Source organism: Astatotilapia calliptera, chromosome 8 (assembly GCF_964374335.1).
Source record: "Astatotilapia calliptera chromosome 8, fAstCal68.1, whole genome shotgun sequence".
NCBI classification, from domain to species: Eukaryota; Metazoa; Chordata; class Actinopteri; order Cichliformes; family Cichlidae; genus Astatotilapia; species Astatotilapia calliptera.
The window spans coordinates 25,233,467-25,248,642 of NC_137429.1; the positions used below are offsets into that span (position 1 = coordinate 25,233,467).

The window sequence follows — 15,176 nt, forward strand, 5'->3', positions numbered from 1 at the left end:
TCAGTGTCTTACCTTGGAAGGCAGTTTCACAGGTTCCCCGGGTGTGGTCTCACGGTTGGATAACTGATAATATGATAGGTTACGTTTGTTTTGTTGGTTTTTTGTGCCTCATTCTCAAATGCTCTCTGAGGAGATACGCTCTCTGCCAAGTAAGCACTTAATATATTTAATATATTTTAACTAAATCCATGTCCATGCATGTGTTAATTGGCTTAATGTAAGTAGATGTGTTTAGATGCTGCTAAAATAACCTGTAACTAATAGCTTCAGAAGTAACTTTTACGTGAATGTTCATAGGAAAAAATATTAAGTCTAAAAAGTGAAAGTATGCATTACATAAAGTTTTTTTCCAATTTTAATTTGAAATTCTCATTCAACTATTTGAATAAGAATACTTTGATCTAACTGTTTAAGACGCTTTAAATGCTGTCACATTTTGTCATTTTGATTTTTCTACCAAACTAATACAATCAATGTTAGCTTTAAGTCATGAGTGACTTATTTTGGATGGAGCTCTGGAGTTTGTAGGCTTTCCATTGTAGCTGTAAGCTAACTCTTTATTGTGACAGCAAATACACAGAAGTCGATCAATACAAAATTATCTTCTGACAAGCTGTATTCCTAATAAACTGCACACATACCTACTACCAAAGTATTCTTGGTAGGACGTTTTGTAAAATCTTAATCCCAGTACTCATTTACAGTAGAGGTGTAGCTGTCAGGGGAATACGGAGGTGTAGAGTACAAAAATATATCCCATAACAAAAACTCTAAATGAGCGGGGAGATTATTCTGTTCACTTATTCCATGTTGTTCATCAGCATCTACAATCTGAACTGTATTAGTGACTATAGTGACAGCTACAATGGAGCTGTTGGCTTAGTCCTTCAATTGTTTGAATTTCCACAGAACACAGTCACAGTTAGAGTGACTGTACAGTGTGGAATGTGACTGAAGTATTAATGCCAAACCAAACGAACAAACTATGATTTAACAAATGACACTAATGACTCACTGACAGCTCATCAGTGTGAAGTTTGGCAAACACTGGAATTAGAGTAGAATGCCTTTTATTGTCACTATACACATTGTGTCAGTGAGATACAGAGTAGCTCCTACTCAGTGAGGACATGTGGGAAAAGAAAAGGGGGGTGAGGTGCACAGTTCTGCAGCACTATGTACATATGAACAGTTTGCAAACAATATCAGCTGTACAAATATACAATCAGAAAACAATAAATATTTACAGTGTGGGGTTTTGGCACGTTAATATTGCACCGTGTTTTAGGAGTGAATTAGGAGAGGGTCATTTTAATATGGGTTCATTTTAGAGGATTCTGAAGGCAAAGATAGAAAGCAAAGAAATACCCAGATGTCATTATGTCAGGTGGAGACATTATTTCTGAGGTTCATTAGCAAACTCAGTCAGGCAGTGCTGTATATACTGTATAGTATTCAGCCAACCCTCATTTCTTCAGATTTTGCTTCCAAGGAGCCAGACTTAAAAAAAAAAAATATATATATATATATATATATATTTATATTTATATTTATATTTATATATATTATTTCTTCTGAACAGCGCAAAATTTCTCCAAGCTTTTGTCGTTTTTCTTTTCAGATTGGCTGTTTTCTTCATTCATTTTTGTTTTTGGTAAGCCACTTAAACGCCGCCCTATTCAAGGATAAAAAGGCTACGTAACTCAAGGAAGAACCAATGCAGTGTCTATGCAGAAAAATTAACAAAGAACCATTATACATTTTCTGTATAGCTACTTTGTTACTAGCTGCCTGTTGCAAAAAAATAAAAAATGGTGAAGACAATACAGTTTGACAGACACAAAACAGTATTTTTGCACCAACAGGGTGATTCCCAAAGAGCCACTAGCTCAAAACTAATCTTGATTAATCATGGTGTGCAGTGTGTCATTGAGAAATGGCAGGCCCAAAGATTATCTACAGCAGACTGAACAATATCTAAAAGTCGTGTTCTTAAGAATAAGAAAAAGTCCAGCCAAGACCTGCAGAGGAGCTCAGAAATGCAGCTGGCCCTTCAGTTGAGTTGTCCTCTGTGGCAAGAGTAGGAAGGTTCAAAGTTTTTCAGTGTTTAATGTCTCCATGTTCCCCTGATCAGCTTCAGTGAGTAATACAAATTCTTAAAAACCTCTTTCTTTCTGTTGGCAGCAAACAATTTTACAACAAATGTTATTTTTCTATAAGAATCAATATATGATCCTAAAACAGGACACTTACTCCATACTTGGAGATCGCATATCAAATGTATTTGTGCAATAAGCTTAGGATTGAATTCTGCTTTTGTATTTAATCTTCACTAATCGTAACTCTCAAACTCTTAAACACCACAGAGTCTCCAGCTGAAAGAACAACTGAAACTGTTGAGAGCAGGTTGTTTGAAAGCCCCACATTTCCACTGATTCACAGCATCTTTAAAGTCTAAATCTTGTCTTATTTGTAAAATTATTGCATTCTATTGTTATGTTTTTGTTTTTTTCTGTTGCCATTTTATCATCATCATAGCTGGCCTGACCATCGGCCCATCAGGCAAATTTTTGTTTTTATGGGCCGATGTTTTTTTGTTGTTGTCTTTTTTTCCGTAACGGTGTAAACAGTGAAAGGTGGTGGATTGGACAGATGCTGGCAGATGTGTAAAAATAACTCAATTGTTTGGTGGTGGCTATGGCGGAGCTTCCACAGATTCAGTAACATTAGCAAGTGGTGGAGGGCAGCAGGTGGATGAGGGAGAGGGGAGGCGGAGGAGCAGAGACCCGAAGCGGGGCTGGTCCGATTGTCAGGTGAACTGAACTTCAGGTAAGAAGTTATGACCTGCAGTCTGTCTGGGTCAGATATAAACCAAGTTTAGTTTATTTTCGCTGTGCTGACGTTTTACAGTCAGCTACAATAACTCGTACTGCGTGCTAGCTAGCATGACAGAGTTTCTATACAGCTGGATGGGTGCTGTGATGTTATTGATAGTGAACTTTATTTTATTCATAAGGTTAGTTAGTAGAGTTGGCAACCGTCTCATAAAAAACTGAATCGTCTCGTATTCAGAGTTAATATTACTCGTTTCGTATTGAGCTGAAAATAAACGTGATTTCAGAATGGAAAAAAAAGACACAAAGCTGGATTTATTCTGTCTTTACAATATCAGCTGCCTCTTCTCCTCTCATTCTCTCCCCTGCCTCTCCTGTTGCTACTTCAATCATGAAACTGATCAATGATCAGCTGATCGGCTTTTCTCTCTTGCTTGTTTATCTCCCACTTTGCGCCAGAAAGAGGAAACCAGCGGATGTCGAGGTAAACAACAGCAGCACGTTTAAACTTGATCAGCTGTTGTTAGAATTTATTTAAAATTAATTTCTAGTATCAGCTGATGTTTGCTGGAGCCACAGCTGTAAAGCTGCTGGTCATGATGTCGGTTTGGTTATGTGATGAGAGGGAAACATGAAGATGAAACCAGGAGATGTCCTTACTGGATCATCAGAGCTGAACAGGTGATTGAGAAACAGGTTTACCTTTTAGTTAACATGAATGAGTTGAAGGGAAGTTATGAACTGTTTCTGAGAGACAAATAACACCAGGATCCTTTTTTATGTAGCTGACAGCTGGTAACTGTGCAGGGGCGGGTCTAGCAAAGTGTTGCCAGGGGGCCAGGTAGGGCATTAACAGGGAGAGGGGGGCACAAAGAAATACTTTTCTTTCTTATTCTCATTTAAAATTTCTAGCTTTTAACAAATAATTATCCAAATCTTACAACCAAAGTTTTCATCTGATGTCAAATATATAGAAATCCATTATTGTACATAGTAATTTTTTGAGGGTCCCAACATAATTTCTTCAGAAGTAAGTACTGTATATGATGCCAGTATTTTCTGTACCAGTACTGTGTGTAAAATGCCATCAAAAAGTTGGTTAAGTTTTATTCTTTCTCACCTGTCTTTCTGTCTCCTTTCACTTTTTAAAGGTTGCCATGTTAGAAAAAATATTTTGCCCTGCCATGCTGTTTATTGATGTGGCAAATGAATGGTTTATGAAAATATCACTAAATCTGTCATTTATTATTTTTTAATATTCAGTAATGATCATGTCTCACCTCTAGTCTTCTCTGTCTTCATTTCAGGTTTCCACCATGTGTTGTAGATAGTTCAGGAGGTTAACTCAACCAAGTCTTTGGGTTTCAGCTAAGTACTGTTTAGAATAGCAGAATAGGGAGGATGGTGTAGGTTTAAGGTTATTAGACTGATACATATATACCAACAAGACAGTGTACATCACTGTCACAACGACGTTTGTTTTCATTCAAAGGCTTTATGGTTTTTCCTATAATACCTGGTGGGCCCGTCTCTAGTCAAAATGCCCGGCTGATTTTTTTGTCCCAGTCCAGCCCTGATCATCATCATCAACATCTGATAGCATGTTAACAGATTAACAGAGAAAGTGCGTAACCCCTGTTGTGTAGCCTTTATAGATGTCCAGGCATCTAATGCAAAGAAAGCCTGTGTTAAACATTATTTAGGTCTGGTGCACTAGGTGTAAGCTATGATTGGATAACATGTTAGCCTTAGCAGCTATATGTAAGTCTTTACAGCGTTTTGGAAACAAGAATATTTATATTGGAGTTTTTCCTGTAGAGAATGTTTTTACTTAAAAGTACTCAGATATTTTCTTCTTTTTTCCAGTTTCTAAAGACTGTGGCACTTCCAGGATGTTCTGCCTGTGGATATGTTTGAGTGTGTTTTGTGCTTTACCAAGCACTGTATCATCAGATCAAGGTATTTTTATCCCTTGTACTATACTATTAAGACACTGGGACAAATAAACAAGGAATAACATCACTTATTGCTTTTTTCTCTTCCAGGCGTGTCACTGACGTGCAACGAGACTGTCAACATTACCGCTGGAGAAAATGTGATTCTAACCTGTTTCATAAATTGGATTTTAGAAGGAGAAGACTGTGTTGGTCACAGTTATGTCTGGCGTAACACAAATGGCACCAAACTCTGTGACAATGGCGTAAAATACAGCTGTAAATGGAATAATTATACCTATGTGTCACTGACCATCTTAGATGTGATAGAAAAGGACGTTGTCACAGTTGAAATCTCGACAACCTGTGGTATGGAGAAATCCCGTCCTATCAGAGTACAGCCAATCAGCGGTGAGTGTGTTTCAGAATTTTAAAGTCCGTGTATGCAGAACACGTTGTATTCAGTGTACCTGTCGTGTAACTATATTGTACTGTATTCTACAGGTGAACAAGCTGTATCAGATCGGTTGCAGGAGGAGTCAACACATGCTGCAACCACTGCGCTTTGTGTTTTTGCCTCTGCTGCTGTTGTTGTGGTCATTTTGTGTTTCCTGTATAGAAAATACAGATGCAGAGTGAGAGGACAGTGACATAGACTGCACCAGGGAGTACAGACTGACAAATTCAGATTGTTTTTATCAGTGAACGGGTGGATATGAATGTATAAGCTGTTTATGAAAGCTAGTCCTCACCATCGATGACTCTGCTCCTGACCCGTCCTGTTGTCATCATTTTTTTTTATCATCCGTTTCATTTTTAGTCTTTCAGAAAATTCTTTCTTGTGTTTATGCTGACTGAGCAACATTCACATGAGGATTTTATGTGATTAAAAGAGCTCTGTCATATAGTTAAAAGAGGAAAATGATGATGAGCCAGCATTGATGTAGATGTTGCACTGTGCAGTAAAGACTCTATGTTGGGATTTTATTTAACTTTCTGCCTTTAGTCTCTTATGTCTAAACACTGGCTCGGTGTTCTTGCTTCTCTGCTTCTAAATTAGGTTTAATTGCATTTGCAAGAAACTTTTTTTTTCTTTTAAGTTCTTCCTTTTTGCACAGTGTTGACATGAATTTATTTCCATTATTAATTCTTCACTTAGACCGTTTTAAAATATTCACTTATATGATTTTGATTCAGCGTGGACCTTCACATATTTAATTCTGGCTCAGCGAAGCATGAACCATGGAACGGTGAAGTTTAGTAGGTCATTCTTACTTTTAACCACTTGGGAAAGCTGTCCGTATTTGAACAGCCTGTGGCTCTGAAACTGATGACCTGAACCTGTGGATACTGAAGGAATTTGAGGAGTTTAATGATTCAGAATCTTAGTAGTCTAATATGAGAGTATCGGGATCATACCAGAAGAGTAGGGTCTCAGACCTCAAAGTTTGCAGGTGACACTATTGTGTTTGGAGTCATTGCTGACAGGAATAAATCAGCTTATAGGTGTTAGGTGGAGCAGCTGACCAGGTGGTGCAAGGACAACAACTCAGTCTTGTCCTCAGACAGATGATTCAAGCCTATGAAACAAGGATCAACCTGTGAAAGAACAGGTTACACCCTGAAGCAATTATGTCAGTTAATGCTGAGCAAAGCAACAGAAAGGGAATGTGCAATATTCTGAAAGACAAGTGCGCGTGACTGTTTCACTTACTATCAAAAAGAAAGGTTATGTTTTTGTGTGCATGTAGGCATGTTATCTTTCTTTATCTGACAAAAACTTTGTAGGTGTGTCGAGCTGGGTCATGTTAATGATTTGGCTTAGAATTTGGCTTACATCCAGCAAGATCTTCAAGGTAAACTTTAATGATTTATAGATTGAAAATTTACAAAAAGATTTTTAACTTAGAAACTATCATTCTTTTAAGTGTGATGTAAATTGGTAACATATAGAAAGTACTGTACAAAGATGTAAAATATCAGGTCACATTTGCCCCTCCATGAGTCTCTGCTTTACCATGGTGCAGAGGTTTGTGTGTGCCAGGGGCTAGCTTTAGTTTAAACTGAATTGTTTTGTGCTGTGATTCTATATCTATTTATACTCTCGTTAGTTTTCCTTATTTTGTGCTCGTATTTCCCGCACTGAATACTCTCGCCTTTGTTATCCTTCACACATTTTGAATTACCGCTCATTGCCAGATGTGTTTCTTGTAGTGAAGTATTTTGGGGGCGATTTTTAGTTCTTTCTCTTGTCGCTCCTTATGTTGACTTCCTCCTGTGCAACCTTTTGAAGTGTTTTTAGATTTTGGCTTTTTATGCTGTTTATTTTGATGCCTTTACATGAATAACCACTGCCTCTTTTGGAAATACAGATTTTTATTGTTGGACTTTAAGTCTGTGGACATCTTTAGACTACTCCTGCTACCACTGCTACAAAAATAACTAAAACATTTTTTAGTAATTAATCCCAACATTTATAGCTTTTTTATTTAAAATAAATAATAATCAGTAGCAACTTTTCATTCATCTTACTTTGTTTATTCTCATATGAACTGTCCCAAGAGTCGATTTGAACGTTAATGTTTACAAACAGAGAGTACCAAAAACAACTGTTGTCCTCGGGCATAATGGACACAAGAGGCCAGTTTTGTTTGGAAAACTGAAATAATTTTTATTTCATCAATGTTTTATGTTGTAATCTCAAAGTAGTTTATCTAGACTTCATGTTGAGCAACACGTGTGCCTCTTACATTCCCTTCATCTCAGCAAATCAGTTATTTTAACTCTGACAGGTGTCCTGTATCAACTGGATACATTTTATTTATATATATTTTTGTAAGTCATTCTCAGATGCTCTCCAAAGAGTTAAGTTCTCAGCTAAATGAGTGTTAGTCCTTCTGCAATGGATGTTATAAATTGCTTCTTTTTCTGAGGATAACTGAATCATGTGCTTGGTTTTACAAGAGTGATGGAGAGCTGTTTATCCAAAAAATATTGTTGTCTTTTTTAACAATACATGTACGTGATCTACCAAGGAGTAGATACTCCATAATCTGGTCCCCCTTTCACAGCTTGATGATACCATCTTCTTTTGGCTAAATCAGTAACTATTTGCAGGGTATCGACATTTAGGGAAGTGTCATGGTTCTGGGTCATTTTGACCTAGCATTTTCAGTTTCTTGTATTTTTGTGTTTTTTTCTGTATTATGGTTTGTTTTCAGAGTCTTTAGTTGTCCTGTTTTGAACGTTATAATCCTAAGTTTGAGTGTTATTGTAGTTAAGAGTTTTGTTCTAAGGTCTAGTTCAGTGTCTAGTCTGTGCCTGTCATGTTTCCTGTTTTCCTTTGAAGGTCCGTATCTCATGTTAGTGTGTCCAGTGTTACTCTCCCCTGTGTTGTCATTGTTTCATTCGAGTCAGCTGTGTCCTCATGTGTCTTCACTTCTCCTGATCACGTCATGTGTCTATTTAAGCTCTCCATCTCCCTTTGTTCATTGTCACGTCGTCTGTGTTACCTGCCACCACGTTGTCACAGTCAGAATTGTCGCAGTCATTGTCGTTTATAGTAGAGTCTTAGTTTCTCCAGTTTAGCTTCTAGTTTAGTTAGTCACTGTCCCTGCTGTTTTGTCATGCCACCTTGTTTCAGCCATAATAAATGCTGGCCTTTTGTTTATCTCAGTTTCTCGTCCTCTGTGTCCTGCTTTTGGGTCTGCTTCAAAATTACGCCAGCGAACCCCGCCGTGACAGGAAGCTGTTGAAGAGCTGTCGAAAGATGTCATGTTCACAGTGGTTTGATGAGATAGCCTTTATTTGTCGGTTGCAGTTGCCCACAACCGAGATGACAGACCTTGCCGACCGTACATACAATACAGAAACATCACATTGGGGAGACAGGTCAGGCTAGGTAGCAAGGGGAAAAAAAACCTTGAAAAAAAGCTGGTTTCATCATGGTATTTTTGCTCACCTGAAGCACTATCTCAGCTTATCCAATACAAGTTGCTTCACAGAAATTACTGGACTCCCAGTAAGTTAGTCAGGTTGAAGCTTGCTGACAATGACACCTGCTGGAAATGTCAAGAGCCTAAGTTTTAATATTACTCTTATTAATCTTTCTGGATCACAAAATAAACTTTAAACATATTTTCAGGCGAGAAAGTAGCCGTGTAAACTTCAAATATCTGCTTGGTTTATCAAGACATTGCATATTTGCAAAAGTGCTCCAACATTTTTGGAGACGTCTGTTACCCACCCGTTCGATAGCTAGCCGGGGTTCAATGGTCACTCGAGCCGGCGAGAACAGCGGACTCCTGGCTACATCAATTTCAGACCCTGGCCGTCTTTCGCTTCTCAGGTTAAACAATATATATAAGTCACTCAGATCACTTAAAAATGTTATTGTTTGGCTTTTTTCTGTGTTTTATTTGTTGTGAGTAAATCGGTTTGGCTGAGATCAAAGTTATTAGATTAGATTAAATAAAACGTTATTAATCCATTGGGTGGGTTCCTCCAGGGGTTTTACACAGCTGAATAAACGTCAAACAGAAAACTGATTAAACAGAAGTATGAGACGGTCGAGAAATTACGGCAGTGTCCTGTTATATTTTAGATAGCAAGGAGCAGACGGCCGAGTTTATTAAACTCCACCGACACAGCGGTGATGCAAATCCGAAGGCTAGATGTCCCACTTCACAGCCTCGCACTTCTGGCCTTCTTGGTCGTCGAAGGACCCGGCCCACGTAGACTGCGAAGGCCGGGTCCTAGGAAGGATGTGCCCTAGATTTTGAGACACAACTTCCTTCAGAAATCTTCCAGGCCCACGTGTTTGTTGATCTTATCCTGATTATATGCCAGAGTTGTGTGATATGGTACTTACTATAAGGTCATTAGGATAAGATGAGGCCTGATTATTTAAGACCTTGTAGGAGCAGGATTTTAAATTCAATTCTGGATTTAACAGGAAGCCAATGAAGGGAACCCATGTGGAAAAGACATATAAATCTTATAAAGTTCGTATCTGTCTCGTGTGAAACTTGTATGAAAAGCATGCAACAGTAAAAATGATATAAGATCCCTATAAAAATTATGTAAATGAAACTTGTATGTTTTGGATTCTTACTAAAACAATATATGAAAGTGGCCACTTTCATGAGTAAATCATATCAGCCTTATATGATTCACTGTATGAAGTAGGCCACATCTGATGCAAGTCTTTTATAAGTTTTTTTCTATTTCTTTTCCGTATGGTAAGCCAGTATCGGAGAAATATGCTCGTTCTAGTCCCTGTCAGCACTCTTGCTGCAGAATTTTGGATTAACTGAAGACTTTTCAGTGGGTTTTTAGGACTTCCTGATAATAATGAATTAAACTAGTCCAGCCTAGAAGTAATAAATCAAGGAACTATTTTTTTAGCATCACCCTGAGACAGGATATTTCTAAATTTAGAGATATTGTGCAAATGGAGGAAAGCAGTGAAACAATGAATGCATTTAAAACAGAAACTGCACAGCAGGAGGGATAATATGTGTCAAACTAGTGATTTATGGCCCCTGTCAAATGATTTATGACTTTGGAGGTAATAAAAGTTAATGGCAGTCATAGTTTTTTATGAACCATGAATCATATTATGAGTCATAAAATTATGATACTTGGAAATTATCAATAATCATATTCCCAAAAGTTATATGATCATGAAAATATGGCAGTGGACTAGGATGATGAATGGGATGTTTGTGATAGTTTGAGTTTGTTGTAATTTTAAGCCAAAAAGTTTACTTTTTTGACAAAAATGGCACCAGTGCTCTTTTAATGGTGAGGATGTGGAGAGATGGAGGCTGCATGCCCTGATGAAAAGCTTTTGTTGCGCTCTAAAAGTAGTTATAAAATTGAGATTTTCTGAATCGTTGGAAAATCTTATTTAATGGTGTTTTATTTTTGGACACAATTTTCAGTTAATTATTGTAGTTTCAGTTAATTTTTGTAGTTCATTGGTTCCAGGAGGTCAGAGTTCAGACTTGTGATGCCATCAGTAAGCGCAGAAAAAAGAAAAACAATAAGACGTGAGAGCAATGTTTGCTGATGATATGCTATGCTGCCTGTAAACTCCGAACCTGAACTGAGGAGAATAAAGTTGCCAAAAGGAGAATGGAGTCATGTCTCTCTGAGGGTGCAACCCTTTATTGCATTTTTTGGTTTGTTTAATCCAAAAGAGTTGTAAGTTAGCCTTACAAACGCTCCACCTCACTGTGAGGTGATCATACCAGAGCGAGGATCCCCGAGAAAAGTAAAAATGGGTCTTCACAAAGCAGCCTGTGTGGGTAAAATGGCTCTCTGACTCACAGTGCCACTCCCGAGCAGGGATCCACTAATAAAGCAATTTAAAATAGAGGTGGCCCTACCGTTTACCTATGAGAAAAACCACTGATCAATAAAGCAGTTTCAGAGAGGCAGGCACTCTCTTGACCAATCAGAGAGCGAATTGACATGAATTGTGTGAATCAGCTGTTTGGGGAGTTTTTACCCCACCCTCGCTCAACTCCAGTGACCCCAAGTGATCGGAAGCTCTCGCCTGCCTGACTCTCACCTAGTGGAAATAGGCCCCTGACTGTAACCCCCGGCCGCAAGCTCAACCTGTCAAGCTCTTCCCAGACCTGTCAATAAAGTCATTTCAGCAAGGCAGGCTCTTGCTTGAGCCACTGAAACACCAGGGGACCGTTTTGATCTGACCAATGAGCTGAATTTACAGCCTTCTGATGAGTAAACCGAGCAAAGTTTTTGAAATCAGCCAAGACAACTTTGCAGACTTTGCAGACTTTGCAGAAATACACAAATCCTTACCAGCTGCCCCGCATCCCATGTTTCTGACCCAATTAACAGGCTGTATGGAGCACTGTCCCTTACTGTAACTGTTAAGCTCGCCTTTTTAACAAATGATGTGTGAATTTACATACATAATATTAACAGGGCAGACACATAACTAACAATATAAGACTGGTAATTGATATTTTGGACCATTCAGATTTAATCACAGATAATAGTTTCATTCTTTTTTTGGATTTTTATAAAGCTTTTAACATTTTATATGACATCATCATGAAGATGATGTCATAGGGCATGGAACCTATAAATATGGGTAGGGATCCCAAACTTTTAGTCAGTTTATTTGCAACACTCAAGATTGCAGCATTCAAAGGTACATCTGAGAAACATTTTGTAACAGTTGAATCTTTAACACAGTCGCTTCATCAACACTCCAACATGTCTCAGAGTAATCACGGCAAAAATCAACAACAACAAAAAAATGTGTTGAAAAGACGATACAGTCAGATTTCAAAAGGCAGCAAAAACAACTCTGAGAGCTACTCTCCAGAGAGAAAGAGGATGAGAATAGACACTGAGAAGAAAGAAACAGCAGTGAGTCCGAGCATCCAAGAAAGTTCTTCGTCAAGCATGGTCCAATTCCAAGTTCAGGAAACAAACGCACTTGTCCAGCTTCCACTCAAGACAATGCAAGGCCCAGATTATGCTGCACAGAATTGCACGACAAGCGCTGACAGCTGCTCTCCACCAAGGAAAGAAAGACTTATCTGTGAAGAAAAAAATGTGTTGAAAAGACGATACAGTCAGATTTCAAAAGGCAGCAAAAAGAACTCTGAGAGCTACTCTCCAGAGAGAAAGAGGATGAGAATAGACTCTGAGAAGAAAGAAACAGCAGTGACTCCGAGCATCCAAGAAAGTTCTTCGTCCAGCATGGTCCAATTCCAAGTTCAGGAAACAAATGATACGACCTTGAATGATACCAAAACCTCTGAAAACACAGCAGTGACACAGAGCATCCCACAAAGTCCCTGGTCCAGGACTATCCGACTCCCAGGTCAGAAAACAAACAATTTGGCCTTGGGTGATACCAAAACCTCTGAAAACACACCAAAAGACAAGAAGAGGCCAGAAGACCAGAGAGAAACAAACGTGTGGATCATTGGGTCCAGCTACATCAGACGAGCCGAGGGTGAAGCAAAAGAGATTTTCGGAGAAAATTTCGGACTTAATGCCAAAGTCCAGTGGTTTGGCAAAGAAGGAATGCGCTGGAGGGGAGTCCTTCCTCGTTTTTATGAGGAGCTATCCACACAGAGCCCACCTGACATACTGGTAATCCATGCTGGGGGCGATGATTTGGGAGTCTTTTCTGCTTATAAACTTTCTTCTGTCATTGAGAAGGAATTGATGCAACTGCACACAGAGTTCCCCTCAATGACAATTGCATATTTGTGAGGGGTTACTAGCCCTGCTATGTAGGGGTAGAAGGGCGCACAGGCTGCCTTGAACGACTAGCGGGTGGTGGGATCTAAGTCCGTAACCCCCTCTAGCACGATTGACCCGGACACTTACTTCAGTAAGAATGGGGTTAGTTACCTGGCAACAGTAGGCACAAAAGGAGGACTCCAGGCCCGGACCTGCAATGATAGCAGCACCTGCACACGGAATACTAGCACGGTCCCACTTAACTCCGTCGTCCTGTGCCTAACCAAATAACTCAGGTGCCCCTACTCCAAGGCAACCTGGGTCAGACAAAAGCATTCAACAACGACTTTTTAAACCACGTGGCTCTTTTTATTTATCTGGAGAGCCCTCAAAAAAACCAAACTTGGTTAACAATGTCCACAGGGCCCTGGAGAGCAAAGGGAAAACAGCAAGGAGCCTCCCCAGGACCAAAGAAATGAAAGAAATAAAATGAGGTAAAATAAATCAAAACAGACTGGTGGGACCCAGTGTTAGGAGTCCTCGACTCCGCACAACCCACCCTAGTCACAGAGAAAGCACTCACAATACAGAAGAACAGTAAAAGTTAACACAGCAATTATCCAGTCTAAAATGGCTGACACAGTCCCAACGCATCATTTACAATGTCCGACACACCAAAAGAACATTTCAGTCTTTACAGTTTAATCCAGTAAATTGTCTCTGGGGTGGGACGGACAGATAGTTCTAGGGGTAGGTGTCGTTAACTGGAGTTACAGTCTGTTAGGCTGTCCAGAACTTCCACAGCCGGAATAGAATGTCCATTCTCCGGTCCACACAAAACAAAGAAAAAACACAGAAACAGTACCTTTGCCCCTCCTGAAATGGGGTGTGATGAACTCACGGGTAGGCGAAGCTTTTACATACAGCCCGCTGAAGCAGGGTGAACATCCGGAGCGTCGTCTGGGTGGCAGGGTACTCCAAACACCGCCGATGTTGAGGCCCAAAATGGCGGTCCCGCGGGCTATCGGAGCTACGGCAGTCCCCAGGCCGGGCGAAGCGAAGCCGCCCAATTCCTCTCTCGGAAACTCGCTGGTCCTTCGCCAGACAGCCGGCCGTGCTGTCTCGCTTTCTAAACGTTCTTCACCGTCAAACTCTACCGGTAACGCCGGGAAACTGAGGCAGATTGGAGGGGAGCGGCCGCTAGCCCTTAGCTCTCGATTAGCCCCTCTGCTAGCGCTATCTCCGCCGACGCTTCGCCCCGGCGCTGCACCCGTAAGGCCGCTGTAGCCGGAGTCAGAGTTCATACACGGACGGAAACCCAGCCTAGACTCGCTGCGGTACCGTACACTGTCTCGCTAACCCCTCGTTTACACTTTGTTCGGGTCTTTCCTAGCGTCCTCTCTCGTCCGGACACGTGTGTTTTGTTTTGCTCCGCTCGTCTTCTCTCTCACTGCGCATGCCCGTCCTCTTCACGCTACGTCACTTCCTCTTGGCTGCTTCAGGCTGTAAACAACCCCGTGACCGTTTTCTAAGGGTCGTAAATATGTGCCCTCACATTTCCCCCCAGCTAAACCCTGCCACACCAGCGACGACTCAAGCAGTTCATCCCTGTAACAAACACAGAATAACACATATTAACCCACATGTTCAGTAACACTCTATACCTTTCACATATGACTCACATTACATTGCAAATGAGCATAACAGTAATCCATGGCTTCATTTCGTAACATAATCTCTATACCTCGCAGGGGGTACCCCTCGGGTTCGCCTCAAAGGGCGTTCAAACTGCAAAACCTCCCCTCGCCCCTCGTGCACCTCATCGCTCGCCTCTGAGGCCTCATCGCTCTCCTCTGGCTCACTTAGGGCCATAACTGGTTGTACCTCCCCCGCTAAATCCGGCTCCAACCCCTGGGTGACACAGTCGCCAACCTCATCCGCCCCTGGGGCAACGAGAGCGCTCGGGTTCGACCCACAGGGGAGTGGTGGAACACAAACAACCTCCATGAAGTCTGTATCGGACTCCACTTCGGCTGGCAACCTATTGGCCTGCTTCGGCCGCCATGTCGGCGCTTGGAAGGTGCACAATTTGAGCTGATCCCTATGCACGACCCTCGTCGAGCCACCCTTCTCTGGCTTGACCGTGAACACAGGAATGTCAGGGTGGTTTTGT

General features: G+C 40.6%; 1 long non-coding RNA gene across 2 annotated transcripts; it reads left to right on the forward strand.

The window, feature by feature from the left end:
• Window positions 1-35: 35 nt before the first annotated feature.
• Window positions 36-8,443, forward strand: LOC113027669 (uncharacterized). 2 transcript variants are annotated; one of them, XR_003273114.2, is made up of 4 exons: window positions 36-149; window positions 4,701-4,793; window positions 4,880-5,179; window positions 5,273-8,443. It is a non-coding gene; the product is annotated as an uncharacterized LOC113027669 (long non-coding RNA). The 2 variants fall into 2 exon arrangements; XR_013911039.1 differs by lacking the exon at window positions 36-149 and adding an exon at window positions 1,639-2,829.
• Window positions 8,444-15,176: the final 6,733 nt, after the last annotated feature.